We start from the raw sequence: 17,634 nt of genomic DNA, 5'->3' as shown, positions 1-17,634 counted from the left end.
TTCAGCTCAAAGGCTGGCAGGCAAGAGGAATTCTGTCTTCCTCAGGGGACTGGACCCCCTTTGTCCTATTCAGGCTGTTAACTGATTGGATGAGGCCCACCCATATTAGGGAGGGGAACTGCTTTGCCAGGCCCACTGCTTCCGATGTGAGTCTCATCCCCACACCCCTCGTAGAAACACCCAGATGATGTCTGGTTAAATATCAGGGCTGTGGCCCCACCAAGTTGACGCTAAAATGAACCATTGCAGAGGCCACCTCTTTAGCACGGGACACATGCTTGGAGCCCCTCTTCTGGAACTTTCTCTGAGTGAGTGACGGTATGGGGCAGATGGGTGTCATTGCTCTGTGGTCACTTGGACAGGTGACCTGGGTTGGCCCCACCACCTCCCCACTGGGCTTGGCTCAGAATGGCATCCGGCTGTTTCCACAAGTCGGCCAGCTCTCCAGGGTCGGGACTGAACCTGCTGAGGAGATCACAGATGGCCCTGACTCCATGGCCGCCCCAAAGGGCCCCAAGGCAGGAGTCTGAGCCAGCCCTGGGCTGCAGAGGTCGACTCCGGAAAGAGCCAGAGAGAGTTGGTTGATAATATCACAGTCTAATTTTTTTGACTGGGCCTAAAGGCAAGGACTTACTTCTATAAAATCTGGGAGCTGAGTGCAGGGCAGGCCTGGCAAAGCTCGAGGAGCTGGCTGTGGACTGCGGCTCCCTGGGGGTGTCCAGGAGCTGCCCTGGGCCGTGGCAGCCCCGCCTCATCCCCACCTCTCTGCTGCACCACACTGCCTCACACGGCTGTGCCCAAGTCAGGCTCCTGCCAATGTGCCAGGTATCAGAACTCTGGCTCGTGGGTCTGCAGAGGCCCGGGATAACACAGCCATGGGAAGAACAGGGCACCACACTCAGACTGGGAAGCACCCAGCCTGCGGATGCCCAGGGACACTCGCCCAGGGCAATGGGAGTGCGAATCAGCCGAGTACATTATGCAAAAGCTGTGTGGCCAGAACCGACGCTGTTCTAGAACCTTCCTGGCACTGTTGGTTAATGGCGAGAGATGGGGCATTGCTTGCTGGCACCTCAGAAAGAGCAAGGCGTTTGTCTGCATGGGTTGAGTTGCACAGGTCTGTAACACAGACAAGGCAAAGAAAAAATAGACGTAGAGGCCAGGGCGGTGGCTCACACCTGTCATCCCAGCACTGTGGGAGGCTGAGGCGGGCGGATCACCAGCCTGACCAACATGGTGAAACCCTGTCTATACTAAAAATACAAAAATTAGCCGGGTGTGGTGGCACCCACCTGTAATCTCAGCTCCTTAGGAGGCTGAGGTAGAAGAATCTCTTGATTCTCCAGGAGGTGGAGGTTGCAGAGAGCCAATATCACCCCACTGTGCTCCAGCTGGGTGATAGAAGGAGACCCTGTCTCAAAAAAAAAAAAAAAAGATGGTATAGATGATTCTGGAGGAATACGCAGTCACTGCTCACACCAGCATGGAACGTGTGCACTGGGGTTGCTGCCTGGCGAGTCTCTTCCAGGTCCCTGAATGCAGCTAACTCAGCGAGTCCTGACTTCCCCAGGAGGTGAGCATTCCTGTCCGTCCACTTTGCAGATGGAGAAACTGAGGTATTGGGAAAACCTGCCCAGGTGATACAGGCAGCATGTGGTCGTCAGGGGATGTGAACTTGAGCTCCTGACCGACTCCGCTGCATGCGGATAACTTGTGCTCCCCCGGGACAGGGGCAGGGGCTCAGGTGGGGCCTTTTGGTCCCCTCCTTTGGATTTTCTGAGTCCTCTGTGCTTTCTTCCCAGGCGTACCTATGACTTACTTTTAGAAAATGTCAGTGGGGCTACGGGCTTTCATTCCTTTATTATGCTTTTCTGTATTAAAAGAAAAACACAGTCATGTGATTTTAGAAACCCAACCTGCAGAAGGGGAAATACTGGGTCTGTAGGAAGTCAGCTGAAGAAACAGCCAGGATGCTGGCAACGTGGGGAAGAGGCCCCTGGTCTTGGTGGTAGCACTTGGCACCTGCTGACGGGACTCAGCTCTAGTTCTTGTGGTGGTGAAAGCAGGATGGTGGACATGGAAGAACCGTGAGCCATGGGCAGTCTGCTTCCTTGTTACACAGGTGGGGAGGCTGAGGCCAGGTTGGGTGAGGGTCCCATCCCTGCGTGGTTGTCACCCAGGGTCCCACCTGCACCCGAGCCAAGCCTCTGTGCCCTCCGCCCAGGGCCTGCTCAGCTGCCCTGAAAGATGCCCTGTCATCTGAAAAAGGTGAGAGCAGACCAGTTCTTTCTGTGCCATGGCTGCATGATTACCAAGACCAAAATGCCTGAGGAACTGTATTCAGTCCAGGAAAGAATTCAGAGACCGCCTGGTAACAGAAACGTCTGTCTGAAAGGCCACGCACCCACATGACCCCCTAACTTTGTCTCGTTTCGCACTCAAGCTCCCGTCTGCTGCTCCACAGCCCACTGGCTGCTGCAAGAGTGACGTTGCTATTGGTGACTGCAGATCTCCCAGCAGCCTGGTGCGGAGAGCCACCTCAGGCTCTAACAGGGGCCTGGGTTTCCATGGGGGACGGTGGAGCCCCAGGGCGGCAGTCGTCCAGCTCTGCCCCTGATCAATTCTGTGACTTGTTGCAAGACCCTGTGGGCCTCGGTTTCCTCATCTGTGAAACAGTGGGAGTGGCCTGGATGGCCTGTGCCAGCCTCAGTCTAAGCCCTCAAGACGGAGGCAGACACAGTTGGCCTCTGAGTCCCGGCCTTGCTCTTGCTTCAGGTCAGGGGAAGAAAGGACTGGTGGCCCCTGGGGATCCTGAGCCCGTCTCCATTGAAACCAGCTCACCCACCCCCTCTCTGGCAAGTGTCCTAATGGCCACCTTGGGAAACCGTGGGCTCCAGCCCCAGGCCGCTGACTGGTTGGTGGCCTTGCATTTGAGATCCCTGGCCCAGGGGTGATGGAGGAGACCTCATCTTACGGAAGACACAGCGAGGGTGTTGAGAGGCTGTGGGAGAAGTGCAGCCTGGCTGGCAGCTGCTGGGTGTCCTGGCTTGAGCTCAGGGAACCTTTGTCCCAGGACAGGACCCTCACGTCTCAGGGACTGCTCCGTCCCCTTCGGGGGCTCCCTTTCTTCTTGATGTCTGTCCACTCACAGAGGAGGCCTCATGCCTCTCCAAAGATCCCCACACTCCAGTCCTTATGTCCCTGAGGTCAGCCTCCTGGTGGCCACCTCATGGGGAAGGCCCTGGACACAGAGGCCTTCCCTAGTGCCCCATAGTTTCATCTTAACCAGTTACCTCTGCAGAAACCCTGTCTCCAAATAAGGTCATATTTTGAGCTTCTGCGTGGAAGTGGATTTGGGGGACACTGATCAACCCAGCACAATGCCCCCCTCACTACACTCCTTGAAGAGAAGGCCACCAGTCCTTTCTGGATCCCCAGAGGCCACCCATCCTTTCTTCCTGTGACCTGAAGCGAGAGCAAGGCCGGGGCTCCCAGGCTGACTGCACCTGCTGCCATTTTAAGGCCTGGCCCCAGCTGCAACGCCCAGGACTGAGTCATGGAGACTCCCTCAGAAATGGTGCAGCCCGGTGTGTCCACAGGGCAGGGGGACAAGCCTGGTGGCCCCAGCTTCAGTGCAGGCTGGCCTCTCCATCTGCTGTCTCCTCTTCGTCTCACAGGGGACCGGGATCCTGTTCTCTGCCCTGGAGCATGGCCACGACCCTCATGGGGCACAAACTGGATGCCGTCAGGTGTCTGGGCTGTACTGCAGATCTGGGGCTGGCAGTGGCATGGGTGTGGTCAACTGGGATGCAGTTGTCACCCAGACACCCTCCCATCAACACTGTACTGGGGGGTGAGTGACAGAAACTCAACTTGGACTGGAAGGTGAATTTACTGGTTCCTGTGATCACACAGTTCAAGGTTCGGCTGGACCCGGTGCCTCCAATGACGTCACCGTCTGTCTCAGTTCAGCATCCCCCCGGGTCTTGGTTCTCCAGAGGCCTTCTCCTCCGCGTGGCGAGGGGACTGCCAGCTCTAGGGTTCATCCTACCCGTTTATGACTCTCCACTCCTCATTTTACTCGAATTCAGCTGTGAGTAAGCTCCCAAGCTGATGGTAGGGTCGAAAGGGAAGGCGCTGGTCCCACGTGCAGCCATGCAGCCAGCAACTCTCGACGTTCGCTCCACCCAAACAATACGGACAGCAGCAGGGAAGGAAAGCCAGGGACGCTGGGCCAGCCACACACCCGCAGAAGCCCATGGGTCCCGCGCAGCACAGCTCCAGTCACAGGCGGGCTTTGGGGCCAGACACAGCAGGGCCTGGATCCCAGCACTTCGGCAGGCTGAGGCGGGTGGATCACCTGAGGTCGGGAGTTCACAACCCGCCTGACTAACATGGTGAAACCCCGTCTCAATGAAATACAAAAACATTAGCTGGGAGTGGTGGTTCATGTCTGTAATCCAAGCTACTTGGGAGGCTGAGACAGGAGAGGTAGAGGTTGAACCTGGGAGGTGGAGGTTGCAGTGAACTGAGATCCTGCCATTGCACTTCAGCCTGGGCAACAGAGAGAGACTCCCTCTCAAAAAACAAACAAACAAACAAACAAACAAACAAACAAAAAAAAACAAGTAGGGCTTTGGTCTATGGAAAGTCGGGTGCACATGACAGCATCACAGGGATGGGGAGACAGGCTGCAGGTCCCCACTACATCCGGGCCCCATCCTTGTTCTCTCCATCCTCCACACAGGCTTTCCCCACAGGCCTTTGGTCCCCCCCAGCCTGGCTTGTCCATATACCAACACCGCCCCGACTTGCTGCTCCAGGCGCAGTGTGTCCAGCTCATTAGAAACCATCTTCGCGTCATCATGTCCTCTCAAGGTGTCCAAGGGCCTTCTCTCTTTAGAGAGCATGGGGAGGAGGGGGCATTGAGCCGGGTTGATTAGTGTCCCCCAAATCCACTTCCACTCAGAAGCTCGGAATATGACCTTATTTGGAGCAGGGTCTTTGCACAAGATAACGTCATGATGCATTAGGGTGGGCCCTAGATCTCAGGACGGGCGTCCTTATAAAAAGAGGAGTGGACACAGAGACAGACGCAGAGGGAGGGCAGCCACAGAAAGACACAGGCAGCCACAAGCCGTCAGATGTGCAGGGCCGGCAGAACTGAAGAGGCGAGGAAGGATGCCCCAGGGGCCTTCCGAGGGAGCACAACCCTGTCAACGCCTTGACTCCAGACTCCCGGCCCCTAGAGAAGCAAGGCAGTGTATTTCTGCTGTTTTAAGCCACGCAATTCGTGGCCTCTGCACAAGAACTCAAGGAGACTCATACAGGTATTTAGGACGGTCCTGCTGGGTGGGGAGTCAGGCCACACGTGGTCTCCGGGCTGAAGGGGCGGGCACCAGGAGCGAGTCCCCACTCAACCACATCTTGGGGCTCAAGTTTGGTGATTCCCCCCATGCTACTGGCACCCCACCCTTGCCTTTTGGGGACCCAGGGTCCTGCATCCCACCCCTGCCACCTTCCTACCCTGGCCTTGCCTCATCCCTGCAGTAGCCGGACTTTTCTGTGTCCTGAATCTGGACCCTCTGCTGCCTCTTGGTTCCTCTCCTGACGTGTGGGCTCACCAAGGGCCATGAGGGTCCCCAGGGTTGCAAGGGCATGAGGAAAACCCACAGCTTCATATACTGAGATATCACGCTCCTCCTCTACAGATCCTGGCATCTCCAGGCCCAGCTCAGTCTAATTCGATCTCTGTGCCTTTGCCCAGATCTTTCAAGGAAATCTGACCACCTTGGCCTGGCTGGGGCATCCAGCACTGTCCCTGGGGTATGGCCTGAAACCCTTCCTTCCATGGTAGGACTCAGTCAACCGTGGCTGAGGAAAGGGCAGATTCCTTGGAGAAGCATGAGGAGGTGGGCTTCTGAGGACACTCATGTATGTGAGTGCTCAGCACAGACATGTGGAAACTATATCATCTGCGTTTCCCTCCATCCCTCTAGGCTTAGTGGCATCAGATTCCCATCCCAGTTTGCAGCTGCAGCCTTGGGGCTTGGATTAAGTGCTTGCCAATGCTGGTAGAGAAGCCCGTAGCCTCCCACCCCTCTCTGTACTTGTCAACTTGCCAAGGTCTCATGGCAAATAAGTCCCGGCCACCCTGGTCGCCTCTTAGAGGAAGTGGCTTGTGCTAGATGCCCTCTTCCGAGGTGAATCTTGAGCTGAAGCTTTGGTGTGCACCTGGAGCACGCGGTTGGGGTGTTCAGCAAACCCTGGGTCAGGAGGACAGGCCAGCCAGGCCTTAGGTCCCCAACAGGGCATCCACCTCCATAGGGCATTCATCCACGTTGGGGATCTTTGTGTACCTAAAAGAGTCTGAATATGAATCCACACTCAAGCAAAACCATGAAGGAGATGAGAGCAGCCACAGCGACACTGGGGGAGGTTCAGCTCACAGGAACTACAGAGTAAGACGCGCCAGGGAGGCGCTGGCTAAAGGCCGTGACTGAGGTCAGAGGTCGAGGGCAAGGGAAAGAAGCGGCATGCATGCCAGTGCAGGTGGCAGGGAAACAGAGAGCAAGGAGGAAGCAGGACTGTGAGCAAACCAGGCCGCGAGAGCCCGGCGTCAGCCACAGATGCCAGACTCCTGCCCAACCCGCCCTGACCCTGCCCTCCTCCCTGCACCCTGCCTGCCCTGTCCTGCCTGTGCGGGGCCCTGTGTGTCTGCCCTGCAAGGTCAGGTGCTCCTCACTGGAAGGTGCTTTGTGATCTGACTGCCTGAAGCCTGCCTGACCATGAGAGGAGAGCGAAGGGTTTCGAGAAGGCTGGCTCGCACACAGATGAAGCCCTCCCCAGCAGGAGTGATGCTTAGGCAGAGAGGGTGGACGGTGGTGGCGGTGGTCACGGATGCAGAGGGTGAGCCACAGGCCTGAGCCACCCATTGTGGGGGTCTGGAAGCCCAGGTCTGTAGCACCTGCACACAGAGGTGGTACACATGCAGGCACAGCCCATCCCTGTGGCAGCCCTGCCCTGCCCCAATCCTCAGGTCCTAGGAGAACATCAGAGTCCAGGCTGCAGGGGCTGGGTGAGCCTCAGAGGGCGACTGTGTCGGCTTAAAGGCAGGTCGGAATGAGGCAATTGATCAGTGGGTGCTGGGCAGCTCACACCTCGGTGGGGACAGTTTTCTCCATGGGCCAACAGGTGTGTCATGTGCATGCATGTGGATGTGCATGGGGATACGGGGGCCCAGGAGCCTTCCTACTGCAGAATTCCCGCTGAAGGAAGTTTGGAGCCTGTCCCCTGCCTGTGCTTCTGTTTTAACTCCAGGCCAGGAGCCTCTGCTTGATGATGGGTGGGTGCTGCTCCCGGGCCTCCCAGGCAAGGGGCCCCAGGGGAGGAAAATTGCAGGCTGGGACAGATAAAGCTGCCCCAGATACACAAAGCAGCAAATAAAAGGGAAAAAGGAAACAGGACTCAGCACAGTTCACAAGTCCAAGGAGCAGGTCCCTGGCTCCGCCGGTCCATGGGGACTCTCTGGGCAGAGGGGCCTGGTGTTGGAGGTCCCCTCTGGAAACTTCGCCCTGAGTGGCAATGACATGCCGTAGCCTGGGGGGCAGGTGTGCAGGGCTGGGCACCCTGGGGTCTCCTGGCTCGGCACCCTGGGCTCTGGGGTGGAGGACGAGGGTGATCAGGACTGGGGAGAGCCCTCCATTCCTTTGTAGTTCTCCTGGCTCGGCACCCTGGGCTCTGGGGTGGAGGACGAGGGTGATCAGGACTGGGGAGAGCCCTCCATTCCTTTCTAGTTCTTCTCCTGCCTCCAGCTCCTTGGTGCAGCTACACTGGCTCCTTCCTGCTCCTCATCTGTACAGGGCTAGGTCCTGAACGGGGGCCTTTGCACAAAAAGGCACGTGAACATTCCTCCAGACCTTCACTGGAGCCTTCCTCTTCATCACCATCCCCGGCCACCGGATCCAGAGCTGGCAGCTCCCAGGCACAGCCCATCCCTGTGGCAACCCTGCCCTGCCCCAATCCTTACCTGCATGCAGGGCACTGTTCACACATCTCCCATGAGAGCGCTGGCTCCGCCCGCATCTGCTGGGCATGGAGGAGCCCTCACAGCCTCCCTGACCTCAGAGCCATGATAAACTTGCAAAGCCTGAAATAGACTCTGAAAGGGCCCCTCACAGATACATTCCACAGCTTGCATGTTTCAAAGAATTTTATTACCTAACCCGAGAGTAAGTTAGCAATCGATTTCCTAATCTTTATTGACTGGCAGTGGGCAGGCCAGTGTGATTAAAGGTGTGAGAGAGACTTGATGAAGAACATGCAGGAGCAGCTTTTGTGAGCTTAGCTTAAAGGTGCAGAGTGATAGGGTCAGGGCAGTGTGTGTGTCTGTGTGTGTGTGTGTGCACCCGCACTTGCACATGTACATGCATGAGTGTGAGATCAGGACAGTGTGTCTGTGTGTGTGTGAGAGAGAGATCAGGGCTGTGTGTGTGTGTGTGTGTGAGAGAGAGAGAGATCAGGGCTGTGTGTGTGTGTGTGTGAGAGAGAGAGATCAGGGCTGTGTGTGTGTGTGTGAGAGAGAAAGAGATCAGGGCAGTGTGTGTATGTGTGTGTGATAGAGATCAGGGCAGTATGTGTGTGTGTGATAGAGATCAGGGTAGTGTGTGTCTGTGAGAGAGATCAGGGAAATGTGTGTGTGTGTGTGTGTATGTGTGACAGAGAAAGAGATCAGGGCAGTGTGTGTGTGTCTGTATGCATGAGTTTGTGTGATCAGGGAAGCGTGTGTATGTGTGAGATCAGGACGGTGTGTGTGTGTGAGAGAGATCAGGGCAGTGTGTGTGTGTGTGTATGTGAGATCAGGGAAATGTGTGTGTCTGTGTCTGTGTGTGTGTGACAGAGAAAGAGATCAGGGCAGTGTGTGTATGCATGAGTTTGTGTGATCAGGGAAGTGTGTGTGTGTATGTGTGAGATCAGGATGGTGTGTGTGTGAGAGAGAGAGATCAGGGCAGAATGTGTGTGTGTATGTATGAGTGTGTGCGATCAGGGAAGTGTGTGTGTTTGTGTATGTGTGAGATCAGAGCAGTGTGTGTGTGTGAGAGAGAGGGATCAGGGCAGTGTGTGTGTGTGTGTGTGTGTGCATGTGTGAGATCATGGCAGTGTGTGTGTGTGAGACAGAGAGAGATCAGGGCAGTGTGTGTGTGTATGCATGAGTTTGTGTGATCAGGGAAGCGTGTGTGCCTGTGTGTGAGATCAGGACGGTTTGTGTGTGAGAGAGATCAGGGCAGTGTGTGTGTGTGTGCGTGTGTGTATGCATGAGTGTGTGCGATTAGGGAAATGTGTGTTTTTGTGTATGTGTGAGATCAGAGCAGAGTGTGTGTGTGTGTGAGAGATCAGAGAGTATGTGTGTGTGTGTATGTGTGCTAGATCAGGGCTATGTGTGTGTGTATATGTGAGATCAGAGCAGTGTGCGTTTGTGTATACATGAGTTTGTGTGATCAGGAAAGTGTGTGTGAATGTGTGAGATCAGGACAGTGTGTGTGTGTGTTTGTGTGTGTGAGATCAGGGCAGTGTGTGTGTGCATGTTTGTGTGTGACATCAGGGCAGTGTATATGTGTGAGATCAGGGCAATGTGTGTGTGTGTGTCTGTGTGTGTGACATCAGGGCAGTGTGTGTATGTGTATGTGTGAGATTGTAGTAGTGTGTGTGTGAGAGAGAGACAGAGAGGTCAGGGAAGTGTGTGTATGTGTGTCGTGTGTCTCTGTGTAAGACCAGGGCAGTGTGTGTGTGTGTGTGTGTGTGAGAGAGAGAGAGAGAGAGAGAAGTCAGGGAAGTGTGTGTGTGTGTGTGTGTGTGTGTGTGAGAGAGATCAGGGCAGTGTGTGTCAGGTCAGCTCAGTGTATGTGTGTCGTGTGTCTCTGTGTAAGACCAGGGCAGTGTGTGTGTGTGTGTGTGTGAGAGAGAGAGGTCAGGGAAGTGTGTGTATGTGTGTCGTGTGTCTCTGTGTAAGACCAGGGCAGTGTGTGTGTGTGTGTGTGTGTGTGTGTGAGAGAGAGATCAGGGCAGTGTGTGTCAGGTCAGCTCAGTGTATGTGTGTCGTGTGTCTCTGTGTAAGACCAGGGCAGTGTGTGTGTGTGTGTGTGTGTGTGTGAGAGAGAGATCAGGGCAGTGTGTGTCAGGTCAGCTCAGTGTATGTGTGTCGTGTGTCTCTGTGTAAGACCAGGGCAGTGTGTGTGTGTGTGTGTGTGAGAGAGATCAGGGCAGTGTGTGTCAGGTCAGCTCAGTGTGTGTGTGTGTGCATGTGCACAGGAAACACAGGGGCAGCCATTCCAAGTACACGCTCTACCTGGGTAAATCTGTGAGTAATCACTCCCGCAGTGAGAGCCTGCGAGGGTGGTGCAGGAAGACTGTGGTCTGCCCCCAAGAGAGGCATTAAAAAAATGGTCAAAGGAAAATGAACTCAGCTCTCCCAGGGTGGAGGAGGTGAAGGTGGGCGGCCAGGGAGCAAATCTGGTTGCTGCGAGGCTGTCGGTAAGGGCCCCGGTGCCCTGACAGGAGGAAGGACTCTGGGCCACGAGCATGATGGTCTTTGAAGGCCAGGAGAGCCAGCCTAACCTCAGCTCTGCCACTGACTGTGCAAGCCGCGGTCTCCACGATGATACCTCCTGGGTTCCACACACTTTATCTGCAAAAGGGGAGAAGCACAGCTTCTGTGCCCAGAGTGCTGTTGAGGTTGGATTGGGGATGACTGGCAATCAGGCATGTGTCTACAGGTGCTGGCGAGCCAGGTGGAGCCCAGGCCTGAGAGTCCATTGGGACGGCCTTAATCTGCACTGCACGGATCTGTGAGTTGCGAAAGCTGCAGTGAGGATTGAGGAGGAGCTGGCCCAGGGAAAAGCCTGGAATGGAACTGGAAGGGGGAGGAGGATTTTACTGGAGGGCTACTGGGGACTAGGGGAGCAGACATCCTGGGCCATAGGAGCAAAAGTGACAGTGAGTGTCAGGTGATTGGCAGGTGCTAGCCTGGGCAGGCACTAAGTCAAGTCCTCATCCGGTGCACGATCTCACTGAATCCTCTCCAAGACCCTAGGAGGTGGGCGTTGTCCTCCTCATTCTAGGAGGAAGACGCAGAGGCTCTGGCTCAGGAGAGGTGGCCTGTCAGTGTCGTAGTAGGAAGTGGTGGCCAGAATCCCTGCAGGAGGTTCTAATTCCAGGGCTGGAAGTGGGGCCAGAAAATGCAGCAGGAAGGAATTGTGGGTCTCCCCCCACCCAGGCTTACCCCACCCAACCTCAGCTCTAAAGAGTGGTCTGCAAACTCCACGCCGCAGTCCGTTAGGATCTTGGGATCATTTCAGGGGTGGCAGCCACTATTTGGAATAAAGAAATAGGGTGAACAAATATCAGCATTCGTGATGTCCAGTAAGACAACCACTGTTTTGCAAAAGCCATGTTTGTTACCTAGGTATAAACAGTTAATTATTTTATACATAGTTGTCCCGCTTGCTCTGGGCTGAGATGCACAATGTGTTTCTTACCCTGGCCACGGTCAGCAAGCTTTGACAGCCACCTCTTTCAGCCTTTCTTGGTTCCGCAGGGGCCTCCGGGCCTTTGTTCTCTGAACAAGAACGCCAGTGCTGGGCACAGGACAGGAGCCAGGACCTGCTGGAGGATTTCCGAAATGTGCCCCTTCCCACACATCGATGCAGCTGGTGGGGCAAGGCACCATCTAATGGGGTCCTAGAACTTGGGGTGTCAAGGTTTGGCTGCAGCATGGAGGGTGCTAAACAGGGAGTCCTGAGGCCCTCATGCTTTCCTTTCCTTGTGGATTGCGTAGGGCTCCTCACTTGCAGGCTGGGGTGCTCCTGAGGCCCCCAGAGCCAGGCCCCAAGGCAGCTCCACCAGGCTGGCCTGCTCTGAGGACCCCTGAACCCAGTGTGCTCCTGGACAATGGGCAGAGAGGGAGAGTGTCTTGGGGAGTAAGGGATGTCAGGGTGGCAGGAGGGCAGCGGCCAGGAAATTCTAGAGGTTGGGCCGGGAGGCCACTGGGGAAGGAGGCTGAGTGGCCTCCTGCATGCAGCAGGCAGAAACAGGAAGGTTTTTGGCGATCAGATTTGTGTTTCCATCAGGTCACTCTGGCGGGGGTGTGGCCCGGTTTTTCTGTTGGTCTGGCTCTCTTCAAAGGGAGCTGCTCCAGCCAGAGACTCTGGCGTGGGCCGAGGACCCCAGCAGGTGCATTTCCAGGCGTAGCCTTCTTATGTCCCGGGCGGTCTTCTTCTCCTTGAGCATTTGTTCTTGTGTTTATCTCTTACCACAAATTCATCCTTCCTGAGAATGGGCTTTCACTTTGGGCAACACTAGGTGACACAAAACCTTCAGTTGTAATAAACAAGCACAAAGCAAACTGTTCCAACGTGATGCCACATCTCCTCTTGACCTGTTTCAGGCTTTCCTGTTTGTCATGCTGGCCAGCCCAGGTACCCTCAAAGGGACCTTTGTTTTCCCAGATAAACAGAACAAAAGAGAAACTGCAACAAAAAACCCAACACACACAAATAAACCCAGCTGCCTGCCCGTCACCAGGACTGAGGTCGAACGCCCTGTTGCCGGGTTCTGTAGGAGGTCAGCAAATCTATCTTCTCCAGGTGGTGACTCAATGTGACAGGTGAGCTTAGGGACATCTCAGATTCCAAGTTTTGATCCACACTGTGGTCTTTTTTTTTTTTTTTTTAAATGAAAAATGACAAGTGGGCTCCCAACAATGCTGCTGAGAAGGCCACTGGGGAGTTTTTAAAGGAGAGAAAACATAAATGGACCTTTCATGTCCTCAAGATGGGACTAAAACATGGACACGAGGATATCAGGGTGGGAGCCGCCCAGGCTCCGGCTGGGTGTGGTCCCGTCGGTATGGCCCGGCATCTCCTGTGCTCCCACTGCACACCGCCCCACCTGGCTTCCTCTTGTTCCGTGTTTATATACACCAACATCCTCAGGGGTCAGTCAACACTAACCTGGGGCCTGGCATTCCAATAAACCCTCTGTGCAGAGTGGCACCTCCTCCTCACACAGTGAAACTAACTGCACCTCTATTCTCCTCCAGGATGCACAAGTGTCCACACAGGTGTGTTCCCCATTTCCTGTTCAGCTCAAAGGTTATTCCTAAAAAGCAGCCTTCGACCTGTTCTGATTTTCTGACTGAGACATGTATTCGCCATGAATGCACAAATGATTTGCTGCACTGTATACTCCAAGATCACTGGAAAATCCATCTCAGAAAAAGAATGGAAGATTTCAGGAGGAGCTGGAGGGAAACAAACCCAAGGTCTTTCAGCCCCTCACAGGTTCGTTAGTTTCATACAAAAAACCCCAGATATTCCCTTGTTTAAAAAAAAAATTGGTCACTTTTCCTGTGTGTCTTTTATCTCAAATAAAAAAGGATTCTAATTTTATCTGTGTTCAATAAGCCGATAAAAAAATGGGTAGGCTGGGGTTGTTTACTTTTTCTTACAATTCTCTGAGAGCAGAAGGAAAGAAAACCAACTCTCGCATTTTCTGAGCACACTAAAACAGCCAGGTCCCTTCCACCCATCTGGAAAGAAATTAATTACTTCTCTGTGTTAGTTTAATATGAAATTATTTTGTTTTCACTGTTTTTTTTTTTTTCCTCCTGGCTATTAGCAAGAAAAGAAAGGAAAAAAAGAAATAAAACTGCGTGGAGAAAGAAGGGCTCTGGTTCCTCACCGCCCATTTTCCCTCCAGGCTTTTCTTGGTTTCCTGCTTTTGCTTTTAAAATTTTTCCCTTTCTTTTTGGTTGAAAATGTATAAAATATGTATTTTAAATAGCAAAAAATTATACATTTTGAACATGACAAAATCTTAGATCCACAATACGTTTTTACAGAAATATTATTTAAAAAAAATACAGTCTGCTTTCCCTGTACTTGAACTAAAGTGTCATGTTCATTTCTTATCTTCTGTTCAATCTGACCCTTGTTAGACGTGAAACAGTTCTGCAAACTGTCTCAGGTAATATTTGAAACTGTGCACAACTGACATATAAAACGTCCACGGGAGTACGCTTTCGGAGTTCACATTAATTGTTAAGACCCCGCTGGGGTGCTGGGAGCGGCGGGCGTCCCTCCTGGGCACAGGGCCGGTTCCCCTTCCTTCTCCGGGCGCTGACGGCCTCTTCTGGCCCGGCTGAGGCCGGCTGGGCACCTCGCGGCCTTGCGCTTTGCTAACATTTTCCTTCTGGGGTGCGCTCGGAGGCTGTGGAGAGACCCTGCCCGGGGCCCGAAGGGGTGCGCGGCCCTAGCACGCGGGTCGGGCCGCGGGTCCCACCTGCTGCCGCCCGCCCTGCGGGCCCCAGAGACGCTGCCGCTGTCCGAGCTCGCCGCAGGGGCCACCAGACCGAACGTGCGGAGCTCAGCCCTCCACCTGCCTCCCGCATCCTAACTGGTTCCAGATTTGCAACTTCAGAGGCGCAGACACTCGGTCGGGCCACGCTCTGGATCCTCCAGGGACCCCCGAAGCAATTACAGCCACCGCCTCGCGGCCGCCCGGCACCCTTAGAGGCTGCTCCAGACCGCGGGACCCACGCGAGGCTACTCCCAGGTGCTCCGACCCTTCCGGGCGAGAAGACCGCCGCGGGCGGGGAGTGGGGCGCCGGCGCTGGCACTTCGGAGCCGAGACCCGCTGCTCCCGGCCCCAGCCTGGCCTTTCCCGAGCGGAGCGCACAGCCTCTACCCTGTCCTGGCGGCTTGGAGAAGGACCCCGAGGCCCCAGGGCGCAGGGCACGAGCCCGCGGGCGACCTCGGAAGCGGACGCGGCGGGCAGCGCGGCACAGACGCTCGCTCCCAGGCCTCGCGCCCGGGGCGGCCAAGACGCAGAGCCCTCCCGGGCGGGCGGGACCACCCACGCCGCCGCCGACGTGGGAACCGGGCGGTCGCTGAGGCCGCCGGGGGTGCAGCAGGTCGCGGGCTCTGCCTGGCCGCAGCCCACCACCGCGTCCCACCGTCCTGAGTCACTGGCCTAGGTAGGGAGACCCCTGTGCGACCTGCTTCGGTCCCTGCAGACCCCCAACTCCCGGCACCCCCCGGCCTACCCCCGTGGCTGGGCCAGGCCAGCGCTGGGCACCGGAGGGGGAGGGCCCCGAGGGCCCAGGGCGCAGTTCCAAAGGCCAGAAAATGGAAACTGTGCGAAAAGAATCCCTAAATCCGGCCGGGCCCGAAGCCCACCGGCTTACATAAAGCCCCGGGAGCCCGCCGGCCCGCCCGCCTGGGGGTGAACAATCGGCAGGCACCTGGCCAGGCCGACCAAGGCTGGCATCGCCGCCGACCCCCGACCACGGGCCTAGCGTGACCTCGGGGAGGGGGTAGGGGTCCCGGCCTCTTCCCACCCCCTGCTTGGAGAAACGTTTAACTGTCCTTAATCACATTAGCAGCCAGCCCCAATTAGGGCTGCGGGAGGGGGAGGCGGGAGAAAGGCGCCCGCCCGGCCGTGTCACTGGAGGATAAAGATCCTTTCATGCCCTCGGCCTGGTCGTGGGCGACGCGGCGGCCCGCCACCCCCGGCCTTTGATGGCCTCGCCGACGCCGCCGTGGCTTCGTCCTCTGCATCCCTCGGCGGGCATCCGGGGGCCACCTCCCAGCCTGCTTGCTGGACTGAAACCTGGCGGCCGCGCCTGCGCGCGTGCACTGGGGGTTCCTGCGGCGCTCGAGGGGCGGCTGGGGTCTCGCGGAGGGTGACCCCAAGCGCCCTGCTCGGACCCGGTAAGGCCGCCGCCGCCGACGGAGGGGTTCAGAGGGAGGGTAACACGCGGCCACGGGACCCGCGCAGGTCACCTGGACCCTCCCGAGGCCCCGCGAGCGGGGAGAGACGGCCCAGAGTCGGGCTCCAGCCTCCCTCCCGGATTCTGGGCGCGTCGGGGCCACCGGGTTGGGGCATCGGGGTCGCACTCTGGCCTCCCAGTCGGTCCTCGGCCCAGCGCGGCGGAGAACTGGCTCGTACGCCCTGTCGAGGGCTCGCCTGGCGCCCGGGCTCCTGGCCACAGCTCCCCGCGCCGCGCTTACCTTGCTGGGTGCTGGGCGCGCTCGGGACGGGCTGGGGTCGCGCGAGGACAGCGGCCGCCCGTGCCGCCGGAATGCTGATGCCGCAGGCGGCCGCGACGCCCGGTGGCCGCCCGGGACCCCCCGCCCGCCCCACGGCGGCAGCTGCAGCCCGGAGCCGCGTGACCCCGGGCCCGACCTCCCCGCGCTCGGCTGTTTGTGCGCACACAAAAGAGAACACTCATATTTTTCTTTTCCCGGCACAGACTTCACACCCGCCCCGTCTCCCCTCCCCCGTCGCCCCCCACCGCACACACGCTCCGCTGAGAACCTCTTTTTCTGCGCGCACCCACTGTGCCTCGCCTTTCTCTCCTCTTTAATTCCATAGTTGTATTCGAGGATGTCAGCATAGCTTAGAAAGTTTCATAGAAAGTCAGAAAGCAATTAGAGAGGCCCTTTTATTGGAGTCTCGTCGGTGCCATGGAATCTTTTAAAGGAGAGCCTGAAGGACCGAAACAATCCCATTAAGCCGCCAAAACTCCCACAGTCTTCAATAGGGGTGCTCAATACTTCGACAGACTTGCTCTGGCTCATTGGGAACCACGGGGTTTCAGTGCCTAGTTCCGCAGCGGACTCACAGCGGCCTCCCAGCGGCGCGGCCTTGAACCCCTCGTTCCTTCCTTTCTCATCGGAATTTCCATTGGTGAAATGGCTTCCAGGGCCTGAGCGAACATTAATTAATGTCTGCAGAGCGTTCCGAGGTCTCTGTTTGACGAGCGCTATGAAAACTTGAAGCGCTTTACTACAGTGACACCACATCCTGACTGTTTATTTGAAATGAAAAAAAAAAAAAAGTCCAGCCAGTTTCTAGAAATGCGAGCTCGATTTTTTTAAACAAACTTTTACCTCTCTGTGCTTTAAAATCGATCGGCTAACATTTGGAAAATGGGTCAAAGAAATTATGCTTTGCTGGGAAAAAGACCACGTATGACCAACGTTTCAGCTTAATTGAATTTTAGTGCCAAGTTATAACTCACTGAATAACTGGACTTCGGCGAAGGGGGGTGGCAAAGGCCGAGAGGGCAGAACCGCCAATTCTAATGGAAATACAGCCATCCAGAGCTGGGGTGTGTGGCTACCCTCAGAACAAGGACTGCCGCTGCCACCAGTAGCCTAATTCCAAAGAGGTGAGGTTATCAGACTGTCGGCTTCCTTTGTGGGAGAATTGGGGATTGACACCTGTTGGATTTGTGGTTATTATTTAATGTAGCAGGCAACTTTTCTATAGAGCATAGTTCTTCCTTTGCTTTTTAGAGAACAACTTCTGTTCTTGCCAATGAAATTTAATCTCTTCCTTTAAAAGTCAGTATGTAAAGAAAGCAGGTGTTCTAAAGAAATACGGTATTTAAAAAACAGGTACCTCGTTGTCAAAGCAAAGTGCTGGGTTTAGAAGAATTAGGCGTTTGCTCTTGGTGTGTGATCACAGATGTTCATTTTATTAAACAGAGGTTTGTGTTTAACGTTTCTGGATTAGTTTTTGGAAAGGAGACTGGGTGCTAGGCTCACAATGAAGGAATTGTACTTTAGATGC

General features: G+C 55.7%; 1 long non-coding RNA gene across 1 annotated transcript; it reads right to left on the bottom strand.

Annotated features, from left to right (window-relative positions):
• Positions 1–8,197: 8,197 nt before the first annotated feature.
• On the bottom strand, positions 8,198–16,217 carry LOC144577574 (uncharacterized). The gene is made up of 3 exons (XR_013521751.1): positions 16,068–16,217; positions 11,535–11,658; positions 8,198–11,366 (listed from the first exon to the last, which is right to left on the bottom strand). It is a non-coding gene; the product is annotated as an uncharacterized LOC144577574 (long non-coding RNA).
• Positions 16,218–17,634: the final 1,417 nt, after the last annotated feature.

This window comes from Callithrix jacchus, chromosome 8 (assembly GCF_049354715.1).
Source record: "Callithrix jacchus isolate 240 chromosome 8, calJac240_pri, whole genome shotgun sequence".
NCBI lineage: Eukaryota > Metazoa > Chordata > Mammalia > Primates > Cebidae > Callithrix > Callithrix jacchus.
This window is presented reverse-complemented; position numbering and strand designations above follow the sequence as displayed.